Source organism: Populus euphratica, unplaced genomic scaffold (genome assembly GCF_000495115.2).
Source record: "Populus euphratica unplaced genomic scaffold, PopEup_1.0 scaffold129.1, whole genome shotgun sequence".
Lineage (NCBI taxonomy): Eukaryota > Viridiplantae > Streptophyta > Magnoliopsida > Malpighiales > Salicaceae > Populus > Populus euphratica.
The window spans coordinates 372,022-388,511 of NW_011499907.1; positions in this window are offsets into that span (position 1 = coordinate 372,022).

The window sequence follows — 16,490 nt, forward strand, 5'->3', positions numbered from 1 at the left end:
ACCCAATTATCGAACAGTGTTCCGGTTTTGATTGCACTGACATATTTTTTCTAAGTTTGGCCATCTCTTTGTCCTTTCAATTTCAGTTCTTAAATTCATCAATCAATCCTTTCATTTATGTGATAGGCCTGCATTTAAAATGAACATTTACCACAAATTAAAGGTATCTTATATTATTAGATACGTTATTATAAAACATGCTTTAGTTAAGGAGTTATTGATACTTCGAGTGCAAAATGATGATACAAAACCTTGATAAAAATGCACTTTTAAGTTCTAATCAGAGAGACATTATGAATTTTAGGTAACGCCTTTCATCTCGACAAATACACCATTTATTTCCTAACATCTTATAAATTCTATTTTAAATTATATCTTAAAAAGTTTATTCTTGTTTTATTTGATGATATAATGTTTTTTAAATAGTCTGAAGTAGAATGTTTAGAGCTTTTACCCTTACATGAAGATAGTTTTAGAAAATAGTATATTTAAAGAAATTAAAGGATTAATATGGAAATTACAATTACAAAATCACAATTACATGAGCTTTTACCCTTACATTGTACTTGGGGCCTTATGTTTAAGCTTTGTTTTATTAATCACGCTAACGAACACCATAGCGCTAACAAATTAGCATTAGCTTAAGTTAATATTTTTCTTATAACAATTATTTAAGTTATCTAGTTGAGTATAACTAGATTTTAAGAAAAAAATTTGTTTAGAGAATAAAAGAAAAATTAAGAGTGGTTCCTCATTTCAATATCATATATTGATATGAATTAAACTAGTTTTAACTTAAATATATGTTTTTTCATAAGTGATTGTGCTATTTAGTATGATTGAATGGATGAATAATTTTAATCATTAATTGTACAAGAAAAATCAAGGGTATTTTTATTCAAAAACTAATACAATAATATGAAAATAAGCCTATTTTCATTAAAATAGATTATGAAATACATATTGTATTAATGAAATTATCAGGAGTACCACAAGAGAAAGATTGTCCATTATAATAGTTGGAAAGCTTAGGAAAATTCCTTTTTAAAGCTAATTCTAATAATTTTTATCTAGCTTTTATTATTCTATCCGGATTATATAGGCTTTGATTTCCAAAAAGATTTCATTTTTAGTTAAATCATTAATGTTCAAGGATTTTAAAACCCTAGCAACCATAAAGTTCCAATTAAAAATAAATCTTTGTATAAGTATTTTTATTGGTAACTATGACGTGAAAAACAAATATGCTTTTTAAAATGATAAAATATTTGTGAGCTTTCTTGTCTTATGTTGAAGAAAAAATGGCAAAATGTGAAGTCCCTACACATGGAAATGAAATAAAGAAATGCTAGTTGGTAATCCTTTATCGCTTGTTTAAAAACAAATCACATGTTGAATTGAATTTAATTCTACATATGATTTAAATTCAATTAATAACCTTTTTATAATTTTTATGTTCATAATAAAATATTAAACCACATAATTGAATTCAATTATAATATTTGAAATACCTATATAAATAAATTTAATTAGCAATCCTTACTGTTTTTCTCTTAAATCATTCTTTTTAAGTAGTTCCACTAATAATACAAAAACTTAACAACAATGATGATAATGTTTGCTATGATATTATTATAATTGTCTGTTAACTTCTAATATTCAAACTTGGCTTAGATAATTAAAATTAAGTTGTTACCAATATTTCAAAAGAGCATTGATATCTCGTATAACGCACATATTTGTGACACAATCGAGATATACTAAAAGAGTCATTACAAGTTTTAATTGGACCAATTACATTATCAAAGAAAAATAAACTTAAAAATGCATTCAATAGACTTATTAATAGTATTTAAGCCAAGGTGAATTAAAAGGAGGCTATATTTTCAACAAGTGATAATAAGATCTTATTCAATTTTATTTATGTACAAGAGAGTCCTAATCCATTTACCTCATGAGCTAATTATTTTTTACAGTTAGAAACTTATTTTTTCTAATGTAGTTTTACTCTAAATAGTATTGTTCTTGATTCAATCATTGGATTGAACTGAAATTTTATCATGACTTTTTATTGGTGTTTTTTTTATATTGGTTTAAATTTTCAAGTCACTCAGACATTAAGAAGACCTTGTGATAAGGTCCAAAAAATAAAGTGCAGGAATAACATTACTTTCTTAGTTGATTTAGAATTATTTTTTTTATTTTATTGAGAAAAAAGATTTTCTAGCCTTGTTTAGGAATTTTTTGTTAGTATAAATAGTGTTATTTAACTTGTATTTAGGGTTTAATAAAAGATGGTTTGATTATTCAGAAATAAAACTTATGTGTGAGAGTGTGCTCACACTTTTAATTCCTCATAAAACTACTCTGACTTATCAAATAATTGATCAAACTTCATGGCATCTTCTATACTTCTCATTTATATCTTAATTATAGGCATTGGGTAGGGGTTAGTAACTTATAATCATGGTGCCTTAAGCTTAATCACAAACTTGATCTTAGCTTTTTTAGGAATGGTTGATTTAATTAGGAGTTTCTAGATCACTATATTCACAAGGTTTACATTAGTTGATATCAAAGTAAGGCTTTATATCATTTTTATTTTATAAAATTTCATACTTCATTGTTGTCGAGTTCTTTATCTTCTTTTAAAAACTAGTTATGACATCAAGTTACAAAAAGAAAATTATTTATGATCTTGATTAAATAAAGTCTTATAAAAAAAATTGCAAGAAAAGAAATTTTTAGGGTTCACCACAAATCTTTATTAAAAAAAACATACAGACATACATATATAGATTCTTGGGACCTCTTAGTAAAACAAAAAGGTAATTTTTATGTTATTTTTTTCTTTTTTAGTTTCGACCATCATATATATAAAATAAAATATATTTTTTTTGTTATTTTAAGTCATTTAAATCTTATTCCTTTCATATCATTCATATTTCATATCAATTTGTATTGATATTTGGATTTCATATTCACAGTTTTGTATTCATATTCTTTAGTCATTATTACTTCTTGAGTCTTTACATTATTTTATTGTTTCCTTAAGATATTAATGTTTGATTTCTTTTGAGTTGGTTCCTTAAAGAATTGAAATATTGAGAATTGAGTGATATGAAGTGAAGGTGAGGATAGTACAGTAAAAAGTTAAAAATTTATATGAAATATAAGAGGTGTGACATCTATTAAGTGACATGATTTTTGCTACTAATTTGATTTTTAGCTTTTGACGAAGTCAACTAAGAGTGGATCATCACCACTAAAAGATAGAAATAATCTTGAATAATGTTATTTGGCTTTGCAACAATAATTGGAGTTGATGAATATAAGGATTATTGAAGTAATGAGTGATATGGATAGTTTGAGAACCAATATGGCTAATCTTTAAGATGAGTTGGAATTTAGGGGTTTTGAAGGAAGAAGGTCTACAGGACAAACTAATTCACCAGGAAAAAATCTTATAGCTAAAACTATAGATGATGAGGCTAAGGGTTTTGATAAGAACTATGGTGATAGGTTTTGATCATATAAAAACCAAAGGTATATAGAGTTTGGCCACTTGAGCAATTTTCTTATAAGAGAGTAGATAGGGAGGATGAATTTTAAGAAGATTTGGATTGATATTTGGGCAATATTAAGATGAAGATTATGGCTTTCCAAAGAAAAATTACTTAAAAGCTTATTTGAAGTGGGAAAAAAAATAGAGTTAATATATTATTGTTGTTATTACTATGAGGTAAATAAGTAAACTTGTTTATATTAGGTTTACTGATTATGTTATTATTTAGTGGGATCAATTTGTCTTAGAAAAGAAAAGGAATGGAGAGAGACTCATAAAAACTTGGAATGAGATGAAAACAGTCATAAAAAAAGGTTTATTCCTAGTTATTATTATAATGAACTATATTAAATATTGTAGAGTTTATCTCAAGGTTCTAAAAGTGTGGAGAACTACCACAAGAAAATGAAGATTATAATGATTAGATTTAATATTTTGAAGGATAGAGAAACTATAATTTCAAAGTTCTTGAATGGAATGAATAGAAAAATAACTAATATGGTTAAGTCATAACATTATATTGAGCTTAAAAATATGGTTCACATGGCTACCAAGATAAAGAAGTAGTTGAAGAGAAATGGTAATATATATCAAGAAAGTAATTTGGGTTCCTTGCTATCTTAAAGGCTAAATTATAGGAGAGGTGAGACAATCACATTAAAGTTGAATATTGTTAGTAACAAAGTTGAATCATCTAAGGCTTTTAGGAAAGACTCGACCATTAAAACAAAAGGTAAAGTTGAGATCCCATGTAATCATAATCATGATATTAAGTGTTTTATATGTTTAGGGAGTGGATATATAACTACACTATATTTAAACAAAAGGATTATAGTTATGAGGGAGCATAGAGATATTGAATCTAAAAGTGACAATTCTAAGGACGATTAGATGCTATCACTTAAGGATTGGAGTGAAGTTGAGTAAATAGTTGATGTAGAAGCTTTAATGATTAAAAGAACACTTAATGTTCAGATTAAAAAGGATTGTGTAGAGCAACAAAGGGATAACATATTCTATATCAGATGTCACATAAATAATAAGGTATGTAGTATAATTATTGATAGTGAAATTTGTGCTAATGTTACTAGTACTATATTTGTTAGAAAATTAAGTCTAGACACTATTAAAAAGACTTCCATGGAATGAATGTTGAGAAGTAAAAGTTACTAAGCAGGTTGTGATTTCTTTTACGAATGGAAAATATAAGGATGAGGTCATATGATGTTATATCTATGCATACTACTCATTTATTATTAGAGAGACCTTAACAATTTGATAGAAAACTAAGTATGATGGGTTTAAGAAAAAGTAATCTCTTGAGAAGGATGGGAAGATATTTACACATACATCATTCTCCCCTAGACAGATATATAAAGACCAATTAAAATTGAAAGGAGAAAGTAAAGTTGAAGAAAAAGATTAACCATATATAGGTGTAAGGAAGAGTAAAAATAAAGTGAGCCAAGAGAAAAGAAAGTTAGACTCGACTAAAATAGAAATTAATAGGGATTCAGCTAAGAGAGAGGAGAAAAAAAAAAGAGAAGAAAGGAAAAGTGAGAGAAACAATAAAGAATGTGGAAAAAATAAAGGAATATGTTGATTTTTATGCTAAAGCGAATGAGATTAAGGTTGTGTTTGTTTTCTAGAAAGTGATTTCTGGAAAACCATTTTCCAAACTTTCCTGTATTTATTTTCTATTAGAAAAGTTGATTAATAAAAAATACTTTCCAGTTAAACAAAAATTTAGTTTGATTTTAAGGAAAGTGTTTTCCTGTAAAATTTAGGCGAAAAACACTTTACAAAAGTTGTGAAAAATTTAGAAATGTCATATTATTTGTTGATTATATCAAATTTGATCCTCAAATTTTTTATTGCTATATGTATTTTGTTTTGAATATTTATTTTTTAATTTTATCTCTTAAAATTTAATTTTTATATTAACTTTGGTCCGTATTTTTATAGTTGTTATTTGCTTTTTCTTTATCATTTTTTATTGAAATTTTTTATCAAATTTGATCCTCGTTCTTTTGATTTTTACTTATTTTATTTGAAATAATTTATGAGATGTTAATTATTATTATTTTAATTTCTTCATTTTTAATTTTTTTTATTTTTTAGATTTGATCTCTATTATTTTGATTATTATTTATTTTATTTGAGATAATTTATGAAATTATATTTTTTTTCAATTTCATTCTCATTCAACTTTTTAATTTGGAAGATTTATTCCTCGTTATTTTAATAAACTTGAGAAATATAAAACATTAATAAGTTATTTTTCAACTCATTTTCCAAGACATAACCAAATACTAGAAAATATTTTCTAACTTATTTTCTAACTTATTTTGCATTACACTATCAAACATCAAAAAATAATTTATTTTTTTGGAATTCAATTTTAAAAAAAATTACTTTCCAGTAAACAAACGAGGCTTAGAATGCTTATTTTTTTTGACATACCTATGATTTTACTTGTGTATAAGGAGGTATATTTTAACAGTAATGACCTTGATCATTGTCTTCCTAATATTTTTGTTTGTTTATTATATGGTTTTAAGGATATTTTTTCTAATAAGATTCATGATGGGTTGGAACTTATGAGGGGAATTGAGCACCAAATTAATTCAATATCTATAACGTCCATATTTAATTGGCCAATTCATAGAAGCAATCATTGAGAGATAAAGGAACTTCAACGGCAAGTAAATGAATTGATGATCAAATGAGACATAAGAGAAAGCATGAGTCCATGTATAATTTCAGTATTGTTAGTATCGAAAAAAGATGGAACTTGGTAGATTTATGTTGATTTTTGTGCCATTAACAATATTATGGTAAAGTATTGACACTTAATTTCTAGATTTAATGATATATTAGATGAAATGCATGGGTCCTGTATGTTTTTTAATATCAATTTGAAAAATGGATATCATTAACTAAGAAAAAAAAAGATAGAGATTAATGGAAAAATACCTTTAAAACTAAATATGATTTGTATGAGTGGTTCGTTATACCTTTTGAATTTAAAACTAAATACACTTAATGTACCTAGTGTTTTTATAAAATTAATGAAGCATGGTTTGCATAATTTTATAGGTAAATTTATTGTGGTTTATTTTGATGATATTTTGATTTGTTATAAGAATTTAGAATAGCATGTTGAACATTTAAGAAATGTATTGATTGTTTTGTGAAAAGAATATTTATATACTAATATAAAAATGTGTGAGTTTTGCATGGAAAAATTATATTTCCTGAACATGCTGTTAGTGTAAAGGGTATTGAAATGGAAGATGAAAGTACTAGAGCTATCCAAAAATATGCTACACTTCAGTCAATCATTAAGATTAAGGTAAGAAATTTATATTGTTTAACTAGTTTTTATAGGAGATTTGTTAAAGATTTTAGTATTCTAGTCACGCCTTTAATTGAGATAGTTTGGCTTTATAAGGTATCTAAGAGCATTATGTTTAACCATGATGTTAAACTTCTTAGCTATTTTTGAAAGGTTTAGTAGAGGAATTTAGAAATAAAATTGTTATTTCTACTACTTTTCATTCACAAATAGATGGTCAAACTAAAATAATTAATAAGACTTTAATTATATTGTTAAGAACTATCATTTAAAAGAATTTAAAATTTTTGAAAAATTATCTGTTATTTATTGAATTTTTTTATAATAAGAGTGTATCTTATTATTGATTATTCTTCTTTTGAAATTGTTTATGGCTTTAATCCTTTAACTCTTTTGGATTTTTTTTTTTCATCTATTGATGAAAGTTATAGTCTTGATGGCAATAAAAAAATATAGACAGTAAAGGCTTTCCATGAAAATATGAGGTGACAAATACCTAAAAAAAAAAATTGAAAGAACAATGCATTCAAAGTTAATAAAAAATGAAATATGGTTATTTTTTAACTCAATAATTGAATTTGAGTATATATATATATATATATATATATATAAAGATTCCCTCAACAAAGAAAATTTAAATTGATATCAAGAGGAGATAGATTTTTTCAAATCCATGAAAACATTAACGATAATGCTCATAAATTAGATATATTAGATAATTATAGTGTTAATGCTATTTTTTAATATATTTTTATCACTTTTTGGTTAATATAGGTGACAATTCACGGAAAAATTCTTTTAAAATTTAATAAAAGGAAAGGAAAAAAAGAAAATAGAAAGCCAAATTCACTAAAATACTTTAATAATATTTTAATCAAAATCATAAAAATTATGAAAAATAAGAATTTTATTTTAAATTGAATCAATAAAAAAGAATTATATATAATTCATTTAATTTTAATCTAAAAATTATAAAAAAAATTCATTTTTTGAATAACTCGAGTAAATCAATTATATGATTAATTTATCTATTTATTTTTATTTTTTGGTTAAAGATAAATAAATATATAAATAATAATAATTTAATATTGTTCATTATATACACTTGACACCTACTTATTTAAAACTCATGCAACAATAAACTCAAGTGATATAAAACGTACCAAAAATATAATGATGGTATTATTCTTATATATTAAAATATATAAAAAATAAGGTGAGTAGGCTTGATCCATAAAGTTATTATGTACAATACTAAGGTAAATTTACTTTGATCAATAAACAGATCAATAATTAAAAAAACATAACAATATCTTAATATTTAGATAAATAAATAATGTAACTTATTTTAAGTGAGGTGTATTATGAGTGATACTTTTCTTTTTATATACAATTAATTTTTTTATTTAAACTCTAAAAATTAGTTAAAATTTTTAATTATTAAAATAATAAATAACAACTCCAAATATATTTTTAATGAAAAACAAAATTTTGTTGTTCTTTTCACTCAAACCTGAATATCTTAATCAAGAAAAATAATTATAGGATTGCCACAAACATGACACACATGATATTCACACTGCACTTAAAAAATTTATTTTAGAATTATTAAAAAGGAATTAGGAACGGTTAGGACATCCTTGGTTGTTTACAAATAAACCAACCATGATCTACCATCTCTCCATTTCTCCTCTCACATCATACAGTAGTTGGTTACAACTCCCACCTTTCGTTCTTGCAAATCTTGGACTTAGTTTATTAATGACATCTTATGGAATGAAATTAGTCGTAATTAAATAATTTAACGGTCAAAAATAGATACAGTAGCATATAAGTATTTAATTTTAAGCATTGTCCTTCACACAAATGTATATTCATTTTCCAAGTGCTTCGATTGACCTATATAATATAATACACAATTTAGCATTCTTGAGGATTAAGATATTCATTATTTTACTATTCTTTTGTTGTCTTTATGCCAATTAAAACCGAAACTTCTCTACATAATTGAGATCAAAGATCATGAATCATGTGTTCCTAATCCTGCTCTTCTAATCAATTAATTTTATCATTTAATCGAACATCCAAGAACTAATTCGTTAGTACATTCTTCCCACTCTTGGCTAATCAATCATCTTGGAAGAAAGCCTTAATTTTTCTTTTCCCTCTATTTAGATGAAAGACTTTCTTAACATCTGGTCAGTGAAGCATATTGTGTTTTATCCTGCAGAAAGAAATCAATAAAAAATTATCTGGGCCAATTTCAACAAGAACTCAACTTTATGGGCACTTGTCATTCACCTAATTAGCAACTAATCATTGATCAAGATGTAATTAAAGTATTATGCATGTATTTTTGGATCAAGTAGCCTAGTGGCCGTAACACCGTAACCTCATCCACACACACAGGCTTTAACATCAAACTTATTCACTGATTATAAGTAAAAGGGCAAAAAAACGGCATCAAGATGGTTTTACCTAGGGTAATTTTGAAGCTAAGTGACTTACATTTTGTATAATTCCCTAGATAAGTAAAGTTTTATCATTATCTTTTTGCTTTTGTTTTCCCCTTACTGCCTAATGTTAGTTGTAGTAAATATTTATTTTTGTGTTATAACATGTTTTTACAATTATTTTTATTTGAAAAGATATCAAATTAATTTTTTTATATATTTTTAAATGATTTTCATGTGATATATCTTTAATCAAAAAATGCTTTTGAAAAGTATAATGAACCGTAATATCAAACACTTAAATAATATAAATATCTTTAAGGAAAAATAAGGAGTTTAGTCATAAGCACAACTTTAAGAGAATTCAATATAGTCCAAATATTTTGCTTTCCAATTTACATAATACTGAAGAATTAATATATTTTTATAGAACAAGTTTCACGGATATATGGATAGTTAAATTTTACTGTATACATACATGTCACTCTACATATAGATAGATTATCAAAGGATGCTTGCACCTAAAATGGAGGGAAATTATTAGCTCATTTTATCTTTTTTTTTTAAAAAAAATTGTTTCTAATTTTTTCCTAAATGTAAGATCATTCTTCAATATATCTTTGTGTCAAATATTTTCATTCAAACAAATACAAATAAATTTATATGAGAAAATAAAACTTAAATTAATTTACTAAAAAATCAATATGAAATTAAAAACTAAATTTTAAGACAATATGAAAAATATTCTCAATTTTGAGTTTTTTTGTAATAAACTGGTTGGTATAAGTTTCTCAAATGAGAGTAGTTTTGTTAGTTTGAATAAAAATATCCACTTGAAAGATCTTGAAAAATGATATAAAATATAAAAACATATTGAAAATAATTAGACTATAGGAACAAATTGAAAATTAAACCTAAAGTATAAGGATAAATTAAGCTGGTTTTACTAAAATAGGTTGTAGTCCAACTCTCTATTATTATTTTTTTAATGCCATTGCTTGATTTTGATATTTATAAACAATTAAGTCAGTAATTATTATGATTTAAATTTAATTCCAAATAAAGTTGAAAGAAATTTTTTTTTTCAAATTACAATTTAATTATATATAACTTACATCAAATAAAAAAATTAAATACACACAAGGTTGGTCTTAAGACTTGTATTTTTTTTCACATTTAATATTAAATATTTTAATAGTATTTGATATTGTAATAATAATTGTTTTTTAAAATAGTTTTTATATGAAGATATATTAAAATAATATATTTTTATTTTTAAAAATTTATTTTTAATATTAAATATTAAAACAATCTAAAATTATTAAAAAATTAATTTAAAATAAAATAATAAAAAAATTTGGAAAACAACGAGATGGGGCTTGTTTGGATTGATTCTTTGACCTTATAAACGACTGTATAGAAGCGAGATAATCCACCTTATTAAAGCAATCAATGTTCTGAGAAGTCAGAAACAATCGTGCAGTGTATTGCACGGTTGGAAGTGATAGTTCATATCTTCAAACCTGGACACCAAATTTTTCAAAAAAATTATTACCAACGTTAGCCTAACTCCCACCTTTGCAAACACTTCACAACCAGTCATCTCTAGCCGCGTGCATGCTCCCTGTCGTTGCCTCCTGTCGGTCCATGGGAAGCATGGCCCACATTGCCAGCTCGGCAGTTAAGTTTGCTGATTAGTCAAATCCCACTTAAGCTAAAGTTAGGTTTGGTAATGATCTTTGTAATCTAACCAATGGGAACTTTCCGTGTGGATTCGTTTGGTTGCTTTACCTCAATGACGGCACTGTCTTTTCATTTTTCTTTCCGATTGTACGTGGCAGATGCTGACATTGTCTGCGATATTCTATAATTCACCGTTGGATCTCAAGTTCCCCAAGTGATTGAAATTCCTTAAAATAGTAATTCTGCCACGCCTTCTTGACTCCATAATTTATTTGTTTCCTGAAAAGGATATGAGATGACTCTGAGAATTGTGGAGCCTTTTCTTGTTACATCGGAGACCTTCCGAGGGTTATAATAAAATATATATATATAATTGTCCTGTTTATTTTTATATTTTTAAAATATTTTTTAAAAATTTAATTTTTTTATTTTAAATTAATATTTATTTAATATTTTTATATAATTTTGATGCACTAATAATAAAAATAATTTTTAAAAAATAAAAATATATTATTTTAATACATTTCTAAATAAAAAAATATGTTGAAAAAAACAACAATAACACTCTCAAACATATTATAGAGAAATCTATAATTTTTATTTGATTATTAATTATGTATTTAATTAAAATTAAATATTTTTTTATCCTTATTTAAAACACCATCTTCCATATTAATTTAGTAAATTTTAAGGAGATATATGCTATTTAACTTAAAAATCTTATACTAATTATTATTTAGTTGTTCATTATTTTTCACACAGTTTTGGATTAGGACTTCTAGATACTTGTGGTCATGGCGTTATGCCGATCGCTTCTCTTAGTGGCAATCAATGATAAACGTCAGGGAGTTAATAATTCAAAAAATAATTCCTCTCCGATTATGACTTCTAGATGATGAATCAATGCTACAAAATTTCAATACTCGGAATCTTTTTCCTAAAAAGTTAGAGGGTAGAATTTGTAGAGTGTTGTTTCATAAAGGAGTACATTTGCTAAATAAATATGCATAACATGTATCAACTATGAGTTACTAATTATTATTATTTTAAAATAAGCTTGATGGGAAATTACTATTCAACAAGGCACAAAATATTATTTATTATAATATTATAATTACAATAATAAAATTGTTTTTAAATCATAAAATCTTTGAACTATATCTATCAAAGAGAAAAATGATTTTTCTACCATTATACAATTGGTTTTTACAAATTATAAACAATTAAAATATTAATTTTATTTTTTCATAATAAATTTACTAATTTAACTCTAGAACAAAAAAAAAGATTTTTTTTCAATCAGGGGCATTTTAGCCCATTTTATTTGTCAAAATAGTTAAATTACTTTATTACACTTAAAGATAAAATCAACTAAACTCTCTTATAAGAGCATTTTGGACCTTTTATCATTTTTTTAATATCAAGGTTACATAAGGGTATTATTGTATTTAATCATATATTAAATATTACTGAAAAACTTGTTGGTGTGTGTCAGTAAATGAACAACCCCTCATTGTTCTAGCGACACTTATGACATCATCAAATCAACTAAACTCTCCTATAAGGGTGTTTTCGATCTTTTATGATGTTTTTGTTGAATTTTTAATTGATTTTAAAAATAATTTATGTGTTCATGAGTCTTTTTATTTGTTATTTTTTGTTGAATTTGCTTTGGAAGATTTTCTAAATTATTATTTTTTTTCAATTTAATCTTTTAATATTAAATTAGTTGAGAATTAGGCTTCTTTATTAAGTCCGGGTTTAGGACTTTGTAGGTTGTGAGTTTAAAATATTATCTCAAATATAGAAGATTCGTCCAAGTTTTTTGCCCCTTCTACTTTTAAGCTGATTATGTTAGTTTATGATTTATCACTCAATATTTATATTATTAGAGATTATACTCTGTTTTTTTTTATCTGCTTTTTACAAGATTTTTTATGACTTTTTAACATCGTTTTTTGTTGATTTTTTCATTGATTTTGAAAATAACCCGGGTTATTTCAAGTCTTTTTATTTGTCGTTCTTTGTATAATTTTCTTTGGCTAATTCTCTAAATTGAATTATATATATATATATATATATATATATATAATTCAATCCTTCAATATGAAAACGATTGGGAATTGAGCTTTTTTATTTAGCCAGGGTCTAGTATTTCATGGGTTATGAGTTTGAAATATTAGTTTAGGTTTAGAAGGTTCACCTGAACTTGCTTGATTTTTTCTTTCTTTTTTTCCTATTAAGCTTATATTTATTTTTGAGTTTTATCCTTCAATATTTATATTACTAGTGATTAAGCTCTATTTTTTATCTGCTTTCTATAGTATTTTTTTTATGAATTTTTAAATTAGTGTGTGTTATCTCGGGTCTTTTTATTTATTATTTTTGGTCAAATTTATTTTGAAAATTTTTTTAAATTATTTTTTTTTTAAATTTTATCCTTTAACATTATATCGATCGGGAATTAACTTTATTTTTTAGTTCTATTCTTCAAAGTTGAGGTTTTTATATTAGGCTTTATGATTTTTTTTTATCTCAGTCTCATAATTTAAACCCTATATTTGATAGGTTGAGTTGTTTTTTTATGGTAACTTTTTTATAAAAGATTTAATATTTTTACGTTATGTCTTTAGGCATTAGATTGCTTTACAATTAAACTTCGTAATATTTCCTAGTTTTCTTTCTATTTGAGTTTTCTCATTCATATAATACAAGTCATAAAGTTTTATTGGCTTGCTTTGTGTGTGTGTTTTTTAATCTTTATTTTATTAACTATATAAATTTTTATTTTATGATGGATTTGTTTGAAATTAGACTTTATTTTTTTGTTTGTTTTCTTTTGATATATCCTAATTTCATAATATGTCTTGCATATTTAGCATGCTTTCTTAAGTTGATGTATGTTATTTTCTTCTTCTTTTTTCTTTTTTCTATTTAATTGGTTGAAATCTTAGCTTCAACATCTTTTCTATTTCTTTAACCATTTTATTTTCAAGTTACCATGATTCATTTTTTGTTTGAGTTAGTCCATTTATTGATGTTATCTTTTCTTTTATTATCTAATTCATTATTCCATCTTTTTTTTTTGTCACTTGTGTGTATAGTCCAAGTTGTGTTTTTTTAAATTAAAAATATACTCACATCACCTTGTTTTTTTTTTTTTTTCTGACCGATAAAAAAATTATTCAAATCTCAGTATAACATAGGCTCACAAATCTAGTTTGCTTATATAAGGTTGATAGTTTGTTCGTATGATTTTTTTTCTTAATTTTAAGAGATATTTTTATATCATATTATCCATATATATAATTAAGATTAATTTTTCTTATGAAAATTTTACAAATAAATCTTCGTATCAATATGTGGTGTACTAATCTTAAGATCAAAATCTTAAAAACAAAACATGACACTATCTTAACTCTAGACATAGCGATTTGTTTGTATGTTATGAGTATATATAATTAAGATTTTTTTTAAATGATTTTTAAAGATAATATTTTATGATGTACCTTGATCAAAAAATTAGAATTCAAAGAATTACAAAAATACTCCAACTTTCTTAACTATCATACATAACATTATTTAGAGTTGATTGCATGATATTAAAAGTTGTATTTTTACCATGTTTAAAATAAAATATTTTGTGTTTGTAATCTTAAACAACAATTATTATTTAGGCCTGTTTATTTTTGTATTTTAAAAATACTTTAGAAAAAAATTAATTTTTTTTATTTACTTCAAATTAATATATTTTTAGTATTTTCAAATAATTTTGATATACTTATATTAAAAATAATTTTTTTAAAATAAAAAATATTATTAATATATATTTTTATATAAAAAAATTATTTAAAAAATAATCATAACTACATTTTTAAATTTAAAGTTTGCTTATGAACAGTAAGCACCACACTTTTTTTTTTTTTAATTTTGTTATGCCGTGGATAGCGTGGTACCCAACATAAATAAATTAGCTATTAGTTGACGACGACCATAGATTAAAATAGGATTACGACACTGTACTTGCACGATTTTGATTCTATCATTTTAAAATCATTGCAGCCTTACAATTAACTATTTCAAATGACGACATAATATTTATACCTATTATCTAAGATATTTCAACTTTTAATCCCCATATATATATATATTTTAATTAATATTTAGGTTACTGTATATTAATTTTACAGATTTAAAATTTAATAATTATATAAGTCTTTAATAACTCTAAAATTTATAAAACTAAAACTGATAATATTTAAAATATAAATTTAAAATTTAACTAATTAAATTATAATATTATTTTTAATATCATGGATAATATATAATTTTGGTAAAAATACAGCAATATTAATGTTCCCTCAATCATCATCATCATTTTTTTCCTCTTCCTTCTCGTCATAGCAGTAAAAAGCAAGTGCCAAAGTACAATTTCTACGATTAGAGATCCAATCAACTCGGTCAAAGGTAACTCCAGGGAGTTATCAACTCACGAGGATGGTCCCTAGCTCTAAGGAAAAACCCTAGAACAGTACACGTGGGCCTGATTGTACTGTTAAACTGTGTATTGTCAATCTGTTTGGTTCAATCATGTTAGAGTTAATGCAGCATCGGCGGTCGCTGGTACGCTGCCAAAATCCATGGTTCACCACAGGAAAATAATTAACTATAAAATATTTTTTATGATCAATAAATAATATATAAAAATAAACTGAAATCCAAAATATCTTGATGGGAGCAATGATGGCACTTTGACTTGAGGGTTTTGTGATCGTGTGCACCTTTAGGTTAGCTAATTAAGTTAAGATAATGAGGTTTTCATAAGAAGAAAGAATAACAAAACTGAGATAATGAGGCTTGCTATTGTCGTTTTAGCATCAATACAACATTTGTGATTTTTTTATTCTTTTGGAATAACGGCAGAAAATATTTTTAACAATACATCTTTTTAAATATGTTAAAATAATATATTTTTTTAATTTATTTTTAATATTAATATATTCAAATAATAAAAAAATAAAAAATTTAAAAAATCATGAAACAGTAATTGCACCAGTACCCAATCACAGCCTCAAGCACCGCCTGAGAATAAGGTGTTTTTAAATAATTTTAATTTTTTTATTAAAAATTAATTTTTTATGTATTTTAAATTGTTTTGATATGTTAATTTTAAAAATATTTTTTTAAAAATAAAATAATTATTTTAATATATTTTAACATAAAAAATATTTTAAAAAATAATTAAAACTACACTGCTACAGACACTTTTAGTTTAAATATCCTGTACATGTTTTTAACTATACATGTATTTTTTGAACAGCATATACCTTTGGTTAAACAGATAGCAACTAACTTCAAGACTTTTAAGCCATCTACTTTTTTTCTTTTTTCTCGTTGCCTAATTAATATATATATATATATATATATTCTT